General features: G+C 37.5%; 2 long non-coding RNA genes across 2 annotated transcripts; both read right to left on the bottom strand.

The window, feature by feature from the left end:
• Nucleotides 1-3,731: 3,731 nt before the first annotated feature.
• LOC113317543 lies at nucleotides 3,732-5,907 on the bottom strand. Its single transcript, XR_003343628.1, has 3 exons — nucleotides 5,276-5,907; nucleotides 4,551-4,740; nucleotides 3,732-4,428 (listed from the first exon to the last, which is right to left on the bottom strand). It is a non-coding gene; the product is annotated as an uncharacterized LOC113317543 (long non-coding RNA).
• A 2,162-nt stretch (nucleotides 5,908-8,069) lies between these two features.
• LOC113317767 lies at nucleotides 8,070-13,763 on the bottom strand. Its single transcript, XR_003343994.1, has 3 exons — nucleotides 13,727-13,763; nucleotides 13,364-13,460; nucleotides 8,070-8,534 (listed from the first exon to the last, which is right to left on the bottom strand). It is a non-coding gene; the product is annotated as an uncharacterized LOC113317767 (long non-coding RNA).
• Nucleotides 13,764-14,036: the final 273 nt, after the last annotated feature.

Genomic DNA, 14,036 nt, shown 5'->3' with positions numbered 1-14,036 from the left:
TCTAGTTGAGCAATCATTCTCTTCCTAGAAAGCATGACACTTTTTCGTAACATTTTAACCTATATGATACGTACATAGGAAATTTTGTGCATCCGGAAATACATCGGATATAACACCCATTAATGCGTCATCTTGATCGGTTACGATGACCCTTGGAAATTGATTTTATGGGAACAATAATTTCAGTTGTCGTAATGCCCAATGGTAATTGTAATCCCTCTCGTTTTCCATTAAACACCAAGCCAATATGAATGTTACCTTATCCGATGTTTACCCCACAATGTTGAACAACGATATGTTGTATTTGTTTGTCTTGTAGATGCAATCCATCATAAGAACACCACAACATGTATGAGCCAATTGTGAAGCAAAGGATGCGCAATGAATATTTGAAGGGGTTTGTTGTCCGGTACTATTTTAATAATACGCGTGTAGTTGTGATCCCAAACTATCTTCTCAAATTCTTGCATAACGGTCCTCCCTCCCCATTCCACCCTTTTAATGGTTGCTTTTGCGCTATAAATTGTACTTAGACAAGAAACGTTCTGATCATCCTTTTCCTTAAAGACTCTGAGAATCACTCTTGGTTTGATACATGCTTTGGTCATTATCTTTACATCCTTGAACTCATGAGGTTTTAACTTCTCAAGTAGGGAGTGACCAACACAATCTTTCGGATATACATAACCCTTTCTCATACGAGTCTTTCGGATATACATCCTCGAACTCATTCTTTTTCTTTGTCTCTTAAATAGAATACAAGCTTAAAGGGGCAATTATCCTTCCTCATACGAGTCTTGCATACCCTATTAGTCTTCTTTAGATATACATAACCCTTTCTCTTATGGCTATCCTTATTCTTGTATTGCCCACTTTTCTTGCAGGTCATCTCAAAACGATTATCTGAACGTTGGGTATTCCTCACCAGCACACACATGTTCTTAAGAGCCGTTTGTTTTCCCCAAGCAATTGCTTCCTCTGGAGATTTTATTCCCTAAATTAGGACAACAATAAAAGATTATAAGGTTCATTACAAGCCATCCCCATATAAAGTTCTAAAAACTAGGTGAAAAGTATTGTTTAGTAATATACCGGAGGTATTTTATAGTATTCAGACGTATCCGTACCAAGCGGTTTGGAATTTGTTGGATCAATATATGTCACAATCTAAGGAATGAATGAAAAATAATTGAATTAGTTCCAAAAAAATAAAATGACTATGACGGATACTATTTCCGGCATGCTCGACGACAGTTCCGCCTAAACAACCAAAGCCGAAAAAAAAGTGCCGGCATTCCATAATAATGTTCCGGCATTTTGGAACTGCACGTGAAAAAGAGGAACTAATTTTAAACAGTACCGACATTGTATTTTCTTGCACATTAATGCCGGAATATGCAATACCGGCATGCTCGTTACACAAGGTTCAAAGCCGGAAACTGGAGTTGGCACGCTCAATATGTAAGGTTTCAAGTCGGTATTCCGTGCCGGCATTGTCAATAATTTACAATCCACGCCGGTATCCGGTGCCTGCATCCTCTAAAACTCCTGGATATTTTGCTTGTGGTACCGGCATGGTAAAGTTAGGAGTGAACCATGCCGGTTTGGATATTCTATGGAATATTCGGTGGTAGGTAAAAAATTAACTGCGCACTGGCATGGATTTTTTTGGTTGAATCCACGCCGGAAAATGTTTCAAAATGGGGGATAATTTATGCCGGCATGGAATTAGTATGAATACCGTGCCGGTTCCGGCGGTGCCGACGTGGTGTTTATATTACGAGTATGCCGTCACCAAGGTTTTTCAGAGAACAAATGGCGGTTTCAAAAAAATAATCAAATGTTCGACCTCTTAGCAGCATTACATGTGTGTTGGGATGCTTGCATGTTGAACTTGTTTACTTTCTTGGGTTGGTTCTTCAAAAAACACTTCATGCTCATGAAAATCATGTTCCAAGGGTGTTGGTACATCATATAATTCCAATTCTGAGTTGTTATCATTAACCGAAGATTGAAGATATGATTGTTATTGTAGTTGAGCAAAAAGATTCAGCAGCGGTATATCTCTCCTCACAATCATCTTCCATTTTCACAAAAACAATTCCACTCAAAAATATTTTTCCCTCCTTCTACTCTCACCTCACTCACATAAATTCAAATAAAAATACACACTAATTTATCCCCCAAATACATAAGATTTTATTAATTATTATTAACCACTAAACCTGATTAGTGAGGGCTAGATTAGAAATTAGAAAAAATAATTACATAAGGAGTGACCCAGCTTTGATATTTGGATCCCTATTTTGTCATGTAGCTATATCCCCCAATTAATTTCCATATCCCCAACTGCGCGTTCACTATTAATGCCAAAATGCAGTATCTTTTGTAAAAGAGAATGCAGCAAATTTACTGGCTTTGTTTTGTTCTTGAGTTTTCAGTTACACCAGTAACTATCAAGGTTTCAGGACAATTGTTACATCGGGAGCTGTTCAGACTCTAATGGTGTTCGAAAACAGGCACATTGCTAAGAAGTGCGTCACTGAGATTTCTATCCAGTAAACTTCAGAAGTGTTTAGTTACTCTTTTACAATGAAATGGTTTACTCCTAAACAAAGCATTCTCAACGAAATGCACCTTGCAGTTTGTTGTAAAAAATACCGATTCCCTCCCTGTCCATCAACATATTACTGGGAAAATTCCAGGATGTCAATTCCAAACTTAATATAGGTTGGTTATCCCTCTCCAACTAGATGATAATACAATGCCACCACTAACATCGAAGACCTATAGATATGACTCATTTAAAACAAAATAAAGATGGGGCAGAACAATACAAAAAGTGAAAGATCTTATGAAAACAAAAACTACCAATTACAAATAGGAATACGTATATCAACCTGCACTAACATCCTAATCAACCCATTTAAAACAGCTTCTACTTGGAACTCGTCTCTCTCTGCAGGAAGCTAATTCCAATGAGCAATTCTCTTTTCAGTAGCAAGGCTCAAAAGTCCAACTCCATAACGTCGAAAGCAACAAGGAATCATAGACAAAAAAGTATCCAGTTTGTTACCAATAAAACACAAATGCTTGAGGAGAGAACACATTCATCTTGTTTATAGAATAAAACACCTTCTTCAGTTACTAGTCGTGTTTTTACTAGACACTAATAACGTAATGGTAATTAGTCATGCCGAGATTGTTTTCCATTAAATTGTAATGACGATTGATTCAATCAACGACAACCAATCCAAAATGTAAATACCATGGCAAATTTAGTGCCTTCGTCGTTCATGAGGGATATCATTAAGAAAGGAATAACACCAGCCTTGAAAAATGCAGCTTGAACTTCCTTTAACTTAAAATGTAAAATTTGAGAAACTGACTACATCTTGTACCAGATCAGAATATACAAAAATCAACAAGTAACATAAAAAACAAAACCACTTGAGAGGCATAAAAGCGAAGTGTAAAATTCAGAAATACAATCATAGGTCACCATGGTGCATTTTCACAACCTTCTTAAATCTATGGACTCGAACAATGACTGTAAACTTAAATTGTAATTACGAGAAACAACTGTATTCTGGACAACTTATGTGGTATAAAATACATCTCTATGGAGCATTTTGCACAACCTTCTGAAAGTTATTTATTACCCAAGCATACGAGAAACAGCTAATTTCGCCAGCAAACATGTTGAAGCGAGAATATCTAGGTGATCATACATTAACAGGATAAGGATACCGATAAGTAAAACAATAACAATGAGATAATCATCATAAGTCTCCATTTCATTGCTATCTTCTAATCCAATTATAGGTAATGGGAAGGCATACAACATCACTATGTTCTGTCTTTCAATTTATCAAGCAATTCCTAGGGTATGTGTTTACAACTAAATTCAAACAAGTTACATTAATGCTAGACTCGGTGTAAAGAAGTAAGTCAAACAAGACTCTGGCAAACATATTCAAAAGAAACAAGTAAACAACTTAAATTTAGACAAACATCAATGAAAATGAGAAATAAGACTTACTGGCGAGAGGGAAGTCATTATATTATGACAATCAGATAACTTATCATGGTTGAAACAATCTGCAAAAACTCTAGCCATCTTGAAACGAAATTGGAGGATGGAGCGAAGATCACATATAATTCAAGTTGTCTTTATTGATGCAGAGCCAGTGACTTCATCACTCATGCAGCCAAGTTGGAACCTAATGGTGTGTTCTCCTTCAGCATGTACTCGTGGGCTGGGTTTGCTGGGGTTTCGACACCTCCTCAACACTGGATTGAAGTTGTACAGAAGACTCAACTTTGGCAGGTTAAGCAACAGGTTGTTCAGGTCTCAATACATTTTGAAAGTCATTTTTGGTATACGACTGTAATCATGGTGAAACTGGAAAGGAACACCGGATGAACCTGCAACAACAACAACCACTCAGTACATGGTAGAAATGTTATTAATTTCAGGATAATTAATGATATACAATTTTATTAACAGCCTGCTGTGCATTCTCAATATCGCACAAAAAAATGACTACCTCTAAATCACCATTGACACCCTTTGACTACTTTTGGTAGTTTTTCTGAGGTTGGCAGTTGAGGAGGAAGTTTTTCTTTGACACACGAGCATAGTAGTAGGAGTATTGAAGATTTTTTACCATGAATACCGAAGTAGAAATCATGGATTCAATATCATCCAGCCAAATAAAGTTCCCCTTAATGTGAGCACTGCATTCATCATGTTGCTAAAACAAATTACCAAACAGAATCCATAACAAATAAAAAATCACTATTCACTACAACGAAATCATAAATTCTCAACAACCCCTTTCATCAACCATTTTGTTATGGTTGGTTCATCTTCCACCTGAACCAACCATGAATACTCCCCACTATTCCCACTCTTCTCCACTTGGGCCAATTTAAGAAAAATGCATGGATTTGAGTCCCTTTTGCATCCAAAAGTAGATAACCACATCTAAACGTTCACATATATGCCCGGTAACAATTAACTTTTAAATAACCCTTAATGTGAAACTTTTATCAGAGACACATTCCTTGACAATCGAAAATATTAGTATTGTAAAAGTCATGACATGTTTTCATGTTTGTTTCTAAACCTATATGTCAAAATACACAAATACAATTAGAGACCCAAAGCTCAAGTAACTAACTCATTTAGTGGGTGCAGGACATAGGCATAGTACTAACGACCATGTACACAACATTAACACAATTCCTTTCCTATAAAGAAAGAACTTACAAATTTATCTGATAACAGGAATGCTGCTCTCTTGTAGTTTGTTGACTTGTATTTCCAAATTCCAAGTTACCGTCTTCTGTTGGTGGTAGCATTAGCTCTCAGCTCCCTAGGATCATGAAAAGATCCAGCACAGGTTTGGCATTTGCATTCAATTGAATTATGTTGGCCCCTTTGGTGTCTTTGAGAAACCGCCAATAATATGATCTCCTTGGGCAACATCAGTAGCACGCGACTACTCATGACTCTCATCAGAATCAGCACACCATTCTGCTGGCTTTATGATGTGTATGTATGACTGACTTCCCACACCAAATCTCTAAATCAGGAGAGATAGGAATTTAATTAAAGCATTTGACCCGACCGAAACCCGTAACAGCTTATGAAAAACTCATTTGTGATTCCGCTCTTACCGATTAACATCCAAATCAAACAATTTTCCCTACTTTGCTCTCTCCAAGGTATTTGGGAAAGAAAACCTAAATTCCATTTATAACCCATTGATTAAATGGTGCTGGTGGTGGAGGTGGTGCTGAAGATAATGATGGTGATGGTGGTGGTGGTGGTGGTGATAATGAAGAAGATGGTTAATGGAGGATTGTAACTATGCGCCGCCGTAAGTGGTACAACTGCATGCCTGGTGTGGTTTTTTTGAAGATACGATTACTGAAGAACCCTAGCGTTACAAGAGAAAACACACTGAATAGCCCACGAGACTAGACGAGGCACGGAATAAGCCTCACACGGGTTCTAGCCCTAGGCGCAGAATCAGCCCGTGCCACAAATCGAATGTAATCGCACTGACCAAATGTGCTCTTTTTGGTTAAAACATGCACTAAAAATTAACAAAAATTACGGTGAAATCAAGTGAGTAATCCTATACTAATCATCGTTGCTAACACTTACACATGTTATAAATTTAGCCATGCACTAGAAACTAAATTAATCGTAATATTAACGGGTTTATAAAAAAATTCGTATTCTCACTATAGGAAGTAAAGGCCGAGTGAAAATAGAAAGACATGATATCGAGAGAAAGAGAAAATAAAAGAAGAAAAATTTCAAGAAAATACTTGATTTGAGGCCTTGTTTTTTTTTTTTTCCTTTTATTATTATCTTTTTCGGTTTTTAATAGCTTTTAATTCCAACCAACAAAATTTTAACTCCTATCGAATACAACCTAACGAGTTTATATGAAATACCACTCCACTATCATAGCAGATACAACTTACTTTGATCATTTTGGAGAATACTCTCTATATATTTTGCTTCTAAAGGTTCCCAAATTATATCAATGTCAACAAATTGCCTCATTAACAAAAAAAATGTGTCACGACCAAAAATCCATGTTATGGTCCAAATTTGACATTGTGACCCACCTCATGTGAAAGCACTGCATTTCATGGTCAGGAGGCGAGCCAGATTGTAGCGGGGTGTGCGGTTACACACCCTTCCCAACTCGGCCAACTGGTAATTGCACACCCATGACTGAAAACTTGAACTTTTTTTTGGGCACCATACAAGTTGCGGAGTTGGAGAGTTATCAATTATGGGTCTAGGAACACTTGGGAGTTCATATCGGCAGCAATTTTCTGGTTTTTATTGCTCATTTTGTTGTTATTTTTAGTTATTTTTCATTGCTCCGTGCAGTATCCAAAGGTCGGCACTTTCATTTCATTGAAAAGAGACATCATTTATGGGTTTTACTGCATTTTAACAATTATTTTGCCTATTCGAGATTGTATGAAATCTAGTGGTTGGTGCTGTTGTATTTTGTGTTTAGAAGTGATTTTAAGAGTGCGGAATTGCAGAAGTGTTTTATTCTGTTATGTTGCTTCCCTCCCATGAACCACCTCTTTCTGCCTATGATGCACTCAGCACTCCAAATGACAGGTCCTCCATCTCCGATATTCACCATCACCATACACCATTATTTGGTCCCTCCAACACAACTGTCCAACCTGCTTTCTCGTACCAGAATCTTGTCCACTATGCCTTCTTGAAAATTTCAAGTAATAATGAATAAGCTCCAGTTCAAGGATCTGCATGTCTGGCCTCAAGATCTGAACGTCTAGCCTCCAAGTATGATACTCTGGTACCCCCTCATTTGTTCCTATCCTTAGAAAATGTACGGAAATCTAATTTCAGCAAGGAATTGAAGCTCAAAAAACCCTTTATGCTACGGATTTCCAGTTTTCCAGGATTGTGAGAATTTTCCAAAATTATAGCCGCATAGTGAAAATCCTAGATAAGCAATATAGTGGTTGCATTTCCTATATCAGCTGCAGGTTGAAATGGAGAAAATCGTTTCTTCGAAAACCTTCATTCCTAAAGAAGCTAAAACTAGTGTAACTGTGCTCATGAATTGATGCACCTTGTCTATAACAGCCTAACTTCAGGATTGCTGACTACAGGAAGAAAAACATGCACTTTTACTGCTTTTTAGTTTGTTATTTGGTCCTGTTTCAGTGCTGCTATTCAGAATTTTTATTTGAGTGTTGTTTATCTGTTTATTTATTTGTTGATGTTAGACCCTTAAGACCGAAGTAGACAAGGAGTATTTCTAAGCACGACAAGGATTATTTTTATTTTTTTTAAGCACTATGACAAGAAGTAGATAGAAAGATCAGAAAAGATATCATATTTCATAAAAAGAAACACGTAAACATCGAACAGTCTTCCAATACCTCTACTTCATTTTGTTCCAAGTTAATTCACAACTACACAGAGATCAGAAGTCTCTTAATAAAAATCACACAAACAGACATATTGTTCTTGTTTCTTAATAACCCACCAAATGGAAACAGTAAACAACTTAAATAGCAAATCACCTGCAGGCTTTATAACAATTCCTAAGACCACGACATTGCTTATCCTGATCATCCAGTTCTCCTCCGATATGTAGAACGGAACATTTGGATGAGCAATTTAATCTGTGAAAAGGTTAACACGACTCTAGTCCACGCATTACCGTATAATATCGTGTTGTGAAGGTTACGAACATCATAGTTAGAGATATATAAAGTGTTCCAAGACCTATTTCCAACTTCACCACTTCTACATTACGGGATATTAGGATAGATCCAAACACAAAAACAGACGTGATCGATGAATACAGACCCAACGATATCACAAATTTCAGAACTTCATTCGTGGGTCGGCCGTTGTAGGCATCACAAGTTACATACATGGCTACCCTAAACATTGCGCCGGTAATGAAAACGGCTAAATAAAAGCACCATATACCTGTACTCTTGCGACCCTGAAAACAAAAAAAACTGAAATATAACCACATATAGATCAAATGGAACCTGTTAGTCATACTGTTGCGAGTCCTTCTCCAGACTCTCAACTGAACATGTCTACAACAGAATCTAATCGTAAGGCTATTAAGTAGCGTCTCTTGTTAGCTGTAGCTCAGTCAAGAATCTGTTTTCCTTAACAGTATTTTGAAATATTCTGTAACAAATTCTGTAACAAGTTTAGTATAAATAAGACTCTAATATCTCCATAAGTTCTGTGGAAGATATTCACCAAATCAATATTCTGACTTGGTATCAGCCTTTGATCCAGTCGCTTCCGCACTTATCAAAAACATATCACAAACACAAAAAAAAAATCTGCAAACACAAAATCACTAATGGCAGATACAACAACAACTCTTAGAAATGTTCAGATACATCATCTTGTCACCTTGAAGCACACAGAGACGGATCACCATCTGTGGAAGGCACAGTTTACACCCATACTTAAAGGATATGATCTGTCGGGTTTTGTTAATGGCACAAAACTAAAACCTCCACGTAATCTTCCTGAATCTGAGGATGTAAATCCAGCATTCACAGCTTATGAATCTCAAGATTCATTGATCGTTGGTTGGCTGAATTCAACCCTTACACCTGAAGTTCTTAGCACTGTCTCAGAACTAACTACTGGAAAGGAAATCTGGGATAAACTGGAAACTGAGTATGCACCAAAAATATTTTCTCACCAGAGTTGCCTCAAGAAGCAACTCCACTGCATGACCAAAGGTGACAAATCGTTAAAATCTTATCTCAATGATGCTAAACGTTTGTTTGACCAGCTAGCTGCTTCTGGTTATATTGTCTCAATTGAAGAAAAGAAACAGTGCATCAGCAATGGATTGAATCAAACTTATGATCCAATCATCACTGCTCTTAGCACTGTTGAAGGGATGGATATCCAGACCTACACTTCACACCTGCTCTCCTTTGAAATGAGAGTTGACCAACAACTTGCACAAATACAAGCTCCTGTTGCCAACTTTGTTGCCTCTAGTTCCACTGCAACTACTAAGAATGAACCACAACGGTTCAATAACCAAAATCGTGGACCACCTCCTCCAAACAACAATCATCGCCAAATGCCGCACAACAGAAGTCCATCTAATGGAGAAGTCTCCTGTCAGATCTATAGAAAGAGGAATCATACAGCAGATCGTTGTTGGTTTCGTTATGACCAACAAAAGGTTCCTCAGCACAAGCCTCCAACAACATACCTTGCTTTTCCTGGTGACTCTTCAGGTGTTGAATGGGTCACAGATTCTGGTGCTACTCACCACTTGAGTACTGACGTCAAGAACTTATGCATTCCACATGAACATGATGGCACTGATACAGTTAAAGTTGGTAATGGTAATACTTTGCAGATTGCTCATATTGGCAACGCTGTCTTTACTTCTAACAATAGAAAATTCTGCTTAAATTATGTATACCATGTGCCAAAGATAAAATCGAATCTACTATTTTTTCATCAATTTTGTAAGGATAATCATGTTTTCTTTGAGTTTCACACAGATTTCTTTGTTGTGAAGGACAAAACAACGAGAGCTTTGCTGCTAAAGGGGAGGAATGAGAATGGACTGTACGTGTTAGATGGACTGGGAGACTTAAACAACCAAGCGAAATCCTTTTTCTCTGCAAGCATACCTATCTGGCATCAGCGGCTTGGCCATCCTATGCTGAGCACAGTTTCTAAGATAGTTAATAAATTTTCCCTTCCTTTTTTGAATAAAAATTTTGGTTTCTGCCACTCCTGTCATATCAGCAAGAGTAAGCGTTTACCTTTTTCTCGTGATGCACCACTAAGTCTAGTTGTTTCAGACATATGGGTCTCTCCAAAAATTTCAAGAACTGGATATCGTTATTATTTATTAATTATGGATGCTTACTCTCATTATACCTGGGTTTTTCCAATGATAAAAAGATCAGATATGTTCCATATTTTTCCTCAGTTTCATAAACAAGTAGAGAATTTAAATGGTCATAAAATCAAAGTTTTTCAGTCTGATAATGCTCTTGAATACAAAAGACTCACTTCATATCTAAACAATACAGGTATACAACATCGATTTTCTTGTCCACACACTTCACCTCAAAATGGTCTTGCTGAGCGGAGAATAAGACATGTTACAGAAAGTGGTCTAGCCCTTTTATTTCATGCTAAACTTCCTTCAGAATTTTGGTCTGATGCTTTTACCACTGCTTGTTATCTGATTAATCGATTACCTAAGTTCTCTTCAGAAGGAAAAAATCCTCTTGAACTTCTCTACAACAAAAAGCCAGATTATTCTTTCCTTCGAGTCTTTGGTTGCTTATCCTACTCGTGTCTTCGACCTTATAGTTCAAATAAACTAGAACCTAGGTCTTTACCATGCATTTTATTAGGGTACAACCCATCTCATAAAGGCTATACGTGTCTTCATATTCCTACAAATAGAGAGTATATTTTAAGACATGTTAGGTTTGAAGAAACGACATTCCCATTCTCTCCTCCTCCACAGCACTCTCTAGAGGTTAGTTCTCCACCTCAATTTACAAGCATAGAGTTTTTGAGTTCTTCTGTATTTCAGTCATCCCCTGCAGTTACATTGCAGCAGCAACAAACTTTGGAGCCTATATTACTATCGTCTTCATCTCCAGAAGCATCATCTCATCGTGCCATTAATGTGCCTCAATTGCCTTATGATCATTCGGCTAATATGCAGACGTCTCTGCCTACTGCATCACCTGAAGTGCAGTCACAAGATCTAACGTTGCAGCAAGGACATCAAATGGTTACTAGAGACAAGGAAGGCATCACTAAACCTATCCAAAGACTGTGTCTGACTGCTACAAAACACCCGTTGTATGATGCTGACTTCATGGAACCAACGTGTTACTCCAAGGCTTGTACAATTCCAGAATGGAGGGAAGCCATGGACAATCAAATTAATGCATTAATCAGGAATGGCACATACTCTCTGGTACCATATGAAGATGGAATGAATATAGTTGGATCTAAGTGGGTTTTTCGTATTAAAAGTAATCCTGATGGCACAGTTCAGCGTTATAAGGCTCGTTTGGTAGCTAAGGGTTTTAACCAGCAAGAAGGTTTAGATTATGGGGAAACTTTCTCACCTGTCATAAAACCTTGCACCATAAGGATAGTCCTCTCTATTGCAGTTATTAACCAGTGGCAACTACGTCAATTAGATGTTGAAAATGCGTTTCTTCATGGGATTCTTGAAGAAGAAGTATATATGAAGCATCCTTCTGGATATGTTGATCCGAACTATCCTAATCACGTCTGTAAGTTGCATAAGTCCTTGTATGTCCTTAAGCAGGCTCCTCGTGCGTGGTTTTCACGTCTCAGCAATCATCTTCTCAAACTGGGGTTCACTGCATCTATTGCAAACTCCTCTCTGTTCATAAAAAAATCTGGAGCTTCTGTTGTCTATGTGTTGATCTATGTGGATGATATCATTGTAACAGGCTCAGACTCAAACATGGTGGATAATTTGATTTCATATTTGGGCTCTGAGTTTGCAATGAAGGATATGGTAAATTTATATTATTTTCTGGGTGTTGAGGTCTTACACCAGGGCCGGTCCTTAGTCTTGTCCCAAAGAAAGTATGTCTCTGATCTGCTGCAACGCACAAAGATAGATGGCATTAAACCTGTGAGCACTCCTATGGAAGCCAACGCTAAAATACAAAGGCTTGGTTCTGAAAAGTTTACTGATCCTACACTCTATCGCTGTGTTGTTGGTGCACTGCAGTATCTTCACATTACACGACCAGACATCTCTGTAGCTGTCAATAAAGCTTGCCAGTATATGCACGAGCCTTATATAGAACATTGGGAGATGGTTAAACGAATCTTGCGCTATCTGAAGCACTCGATTGACTATGGGTTGTACTTTACACCTGGAGGAGATTATACACTGCATGCATATAGCGGCGCTGATTGGGCAGGAAATCTAGATGACAGAAGATCAACGAGTGGATATTGTATCTACTTTGGGGGCAATCTGGTATCTTGGAATGCACGGAAACAGAAAACTGTTTCGAAATCATCCACTGAAGCTGAATATCGTGGTGTTGCGATTGCTACCTCTGAACTCATTTGGATTCAGTCTTTGCTCGTTGAGTTAGGTGTTGCAACTCCTACTCCTTCTTTGTGGTGTGACAACGTTGGTGCCACGTATCTTACTGCGAATCCTATTTTCCATGCACGTACAAAGCACATTGAGATTGACTATCACTTTGTACGTGAAAGGGTTGCACGCAAACAGTTACTTGTTAAATTTGTCAGCAGTCGTGATCAACTAGCTGATATCTTCACCAAAGGTTTACCCACGCCGAGGTTTCAGTTCATCAGAGACAAGTTGCACATTCGTCAACTCCAATTCAACTTGAGGGACGGTGTTAGTCATACTGTTGCGAGTCCTTCTCCAGACTCTCAACTGAACATGTCTACAACAGAATCTAGTCGTAAGGCTATTAAGTAACGTCTCTTGTTAGTTGTAGCTCAGTCAAGAATCTGTTTTCCTTAACAGTATTTTGAAATATTCTGTAACAAACTCTGTAACAATTTTAGTATAAATAAGACTCTAATATCTCCATAAGTTCTGTGGAAGATATTCACCAAATCAATATTCTGACTGAACCTATATATAACCAATTAGTATGATTCATATTAAATCTAGATATGCATATATTGAACCCAACAGTGGAAAACAAATCCAAAATCGGTTTCATAAACTATCTCAACTCAGAATTTCACAACAAAATCAGCAAATGAATATACCATTTTATGTATGCTTGCCAGAACCAACTGAGACTGTGATTGTGTGGTTAGATCTGAAGAAGAATTAGATAAACTCTCCTTTCTCAACCTCTCAGATCTGTAATTAAAACAGACATGACGACTTGAAATTAGATCTGGTGAACCAACATTCAAAACGACGAACCACGTTATCAGCAGTCAAAGAACACCATCAATATCCAAATCTCAAATTCCAAAACCACGAATCTGTGTAAATTCCTACTACAGACTGCCTATATTCAAAAAAAAAAAAACAAATTTTGATTTTCTGAATTCCTAGATATTAATTTTGTAAAATTATAACAAGATTAAACAAGGATACAAAGAGAAAATGAAATATCATACCTTTTTGCTGAAAAATATACTGTGATTTTGATTGAATTTTGAAGAAGAAGAATAAGTTAGATGTATATGAAGAAGAAGTAGAAGAAGATAGTGGTGATGGAGTTAGTAACAAGGTAGTGGTGTGCCAGAGAAGATCATATACTTAGTGGGGAATTAAGGAGATGAAAGTAGATCTAGCGAGTGATATACACAGTGAGAATAAACTTGTGATCTTGTTGACTTTAAGCAAAGTAAAGTGAATAGAGTGGGTGAAAGAAGAACTTTGGCTAGGGTTTTATGACAAAAATGGATTCCAAATGAGTTTTTATAA

This window comes from Papaver somniferum, chromosome 10 (genome assembly GCF_003573695.1).
Source record: "Papaver somniferum cultivar HN1 chromosome 10, ASM357369v1, whole genome shotgun sequence".
NCBI lineage: Eukaryota > Viridiplantae > Streptophyta > Magnoliopsida > Ranunculales > Papaveraceae > Papaver > Papaver somniferum.
The sequence above is the reverse complement of the archived record's forward strand: the minus strand, read 5'-3'. Positions and strand labels throughout refer to the sequence as shown.